Here is a 3238-nt window from a genome sequence, read left to right as displayed (position 1 = left end):
ATGCCCCAACAAGTAACACTGAAGAAGCTGAAGTTGAACGGTTCTATGAAGACCTACAAGATCTTTTAGAACTAACACCTAAAAAAGATGTCCTTTTCATTATAGGGGACTGGAATGCAAAAGTAGGAAGTCGAGAAACACCTGGAGTAACAGGCAAATTTGACCTTGGAATGCGAAATGAAGCAGGGCAAAGACTAATAGAGTTTTGCCAAGAAAATGCATTGGTCATAGCAAACACCCTCTTCCAACACCACAAGAGAAGACTCTACATATGGACATCACCAGATGGTCAACACCAAAATCAGATTGATTATATTCTTTGCAGCCAAAGATGGAGAAGCTCTATGCAGTCAATGAAAATAAGACCAGGAGCTGACTGTGGCTCAGATCATGAACTCCTTATTACCAAATTCAGACTTAAATTGAAGAAAGTGGGGAAAACCGCTAGACCATTCAGGTATGACCTAAATCAAATCCCTTATGATTATACAGTGGAAGTGAGAGATAGATTTAAGGGCCTAGATCTGATAGATAGAGTGCCTGATGAACTATGGACAGAGGTTCATGACACTGTACAGGAGACAGGGATCAAGATTATCCCCATGGAAAATAAATGCAAAAAACAAAATGGCTGTCTGGGGAGGCCTTACAAATAGCTGTGAAAAGAAGAGAAGTGAAAAGCAAAGGAGAAAAAGAAAGATATAAGCATCTGAATGCAGAATTCCAAAGAATAGCAAGAAGAGATAAGAAAGCTTTCTTCAGCGATCAAGGCAAAGAAATAGAGGAAAAGAACAGAATGGGAAAGACTAGAGATCTCTTCAAGAAAATTAGAGATACCAAGGGAACATTTCATGCAAAGATGGGCTCGATAAAGGACAGAAATGGTGTGGACCTAACAGAAGCAGAAGATATTAAGAAGAGGTGGAAAGAATACACAGAAGAACTGTACAAAAAAAGATCTTCATGACCCGAATAATCACGATGGTGTGATCAGTCATCTAGAGCCAGACATCCTGGAATGTGAAGTCAAGTGGGCCTTAGAAAGCATCACTACGAACAAAGCTAGTGGAGGTGATGGAATTCCAGTTGAGCTGTTTCAAATCCTGAAAGATGATGCTGTGAAAGTGCTGCACTCAATATGCCAGCAAATTTGGAAAACTCAGCAGTGGACACAGGACTGGAAAAGGTCAGTTTTCATTCCAATCCCAAAGAAAGGCAATGCCAAAGAATGCTCAAACTACTGCACAGCTGCACTCATCTCACATGCTAGTAAAGTAATGCTCAAAATTCTCCAAGCCAGGCTTCAGCAATACATGAACTGTGAACTTCCAGATGTTCAAGCTGGTTTTAGAAAAGGCAGAGGAACCAGAGATCAAATTGCCAACATCCGCTGATCACCAAAAAGGCAAAAGAGTTCCAGAAAAACATCTATTTCTGCTTTATTGACTATGCCAAAGCTGTATTTGACTGTGTGGATCACAATAAACTGTGGAAAATTCTGAGAGAGATAGGAATACCAGACCACCTGACCTGCCCCTTGAGAAATCTGTATGCAGGTCAGGAAGCAACAGTTAGAACTGGACATGGAACAACAGACTGGTTCCAAATAGGAAAAGGAGTACATCAAGGCTGTATATTGTCACCTTGCTTATTTAACTTATATGCAGAGTACATCATGGGAAACGCTGGACTGGAAGAAGCACAAGCTGGAATCAAGACTGCCAGGAGAAATATCAATCACCTCAGATATGCAGATGACACCACCCTTATGGCAGAAAGTGAAGAGGAACTAAAAAGCCTCTTGATGAAAGTGAAAGAGGCGAGTGAAAAAGTTGGCCTAAAGCTCAACATTCAGAAAACGAAGATCATGGCATCTGGTCCCAACACTTCATGGGAAATAGATGGAGAAACAGTGGAAACAGTGCAAGACTTCATTTTTTGGGGCTCCAAAATCACTGCAGATGGTGACTGCAGCCATGAAATTAAAAAACGCTTACTCCTTGGGAGAAAAGTTATGACCAACCTAGATAGTATATTCAAAAGCAGAGACATTACTTTGCTGACTAAGGCCCATCTAGTCAAGGCTATGGTTTTTCCTGTGGTCATGTATGGATGTGAGAGTTGGACTGTGAAGAAGGCTGAGCACCAAAGAATTGATGCTTTTGAACTGTGGTGTTGGAGAAGACTCTTGAGAGTCCCTTGGACTGCAAGGAGATCCAACCAGTCCATTCTGAAGGAGAACAGCCCTGGGATTTCTTTGGAAGGAATGATGCTAAAGCTGAAGCTCCAGTACTTTGGCCACCTCATGTGAAGAGTTGACTCATTGGAAAAGACTCTGATGCTGGGAGGGATTGGGGGCAGGAGGAGAAGGAGACGATAGAGGATGAGATGGCTAGATGGCATCACGGACTCGATGGACATGAATCTGAGTGAACTCCGGGAGTTGGTGATGGACAGGGAGGCCTGGTGTGCTGCGATTCATGGGGTCGCAAAGAGTCAGACACAACTGAGTGACTGTACTGAACTGAACTGAACTGAACTGAACTGATCCTACATCCATACTCTGAGAAGTTATTCCATTTCCTCCATCATTTTTCCATGTATCTTTGATCTTATTATTGTTGACATCATTGGCACTGTTGACTTCACACATTCCATGCTCTTGTCCTTGTTCTTTAGAATTGTGCTGATGGTTGAACAATTGTGTTGTAAGAATGTAAGCCTCTACCATCTATTGGCCTTGCTCCTTCAATTATTTTCACTTTTGTCTCCATTGTTATTACTTGGTGCTTCTTATCAATACCAGCTACATCACCACTGCTTTTACACTTGCTTCCAGACATTTTGGACTTGAAATAAAGTACTGCTGTATTCTGTACAGTACCAGGCAGCAAAGTACACAGAAGCACAACTACTTGTAGAGAACACATGCACATGACAATGTACACCAGACAATAATTGTGACTGGACATGCAAATGCACACTTGCATCTTTGAAAGTTCAAAAGCTGAATTTTGTATGTATGCTTTTGGCTGCTGCTGCTAAGTCACTGCACTCGTGTCCAACTCTGTGCAACCCCATAGACGGCAGCCCACCAGGCTCCACTGTCCCTGGGATTCTTCAGGCAAGAACACTGGAGTGGGTTGCCATTTCCTTCTCCAATGCATGAAAGTGAAAAGTGAAAGTGAAGTCGCTCAGTCGTGTCAGACTCTTAACGACCCCATGGACTGCAGCCCAC

Source organism: Ovis canadensis, chromosome 3 (assembly GCF_042477335.2).
Source record: "Ovis canadensis isolate MfBH-ARS-UI-01 breed Bighorn chromosome 3, ARS-UI_OviCan_v2, whole genome shotgun sequence".
Taxonomy (NCBI): domain Eukaryota; kingdom Metazoa; phylum Chordata; class Mammalia; order Artiodactyla; family Bovidae; genus Ovis; species Ovis canadensis.
Note: the sequence above shows the minus strand (reverse complement) of the source record.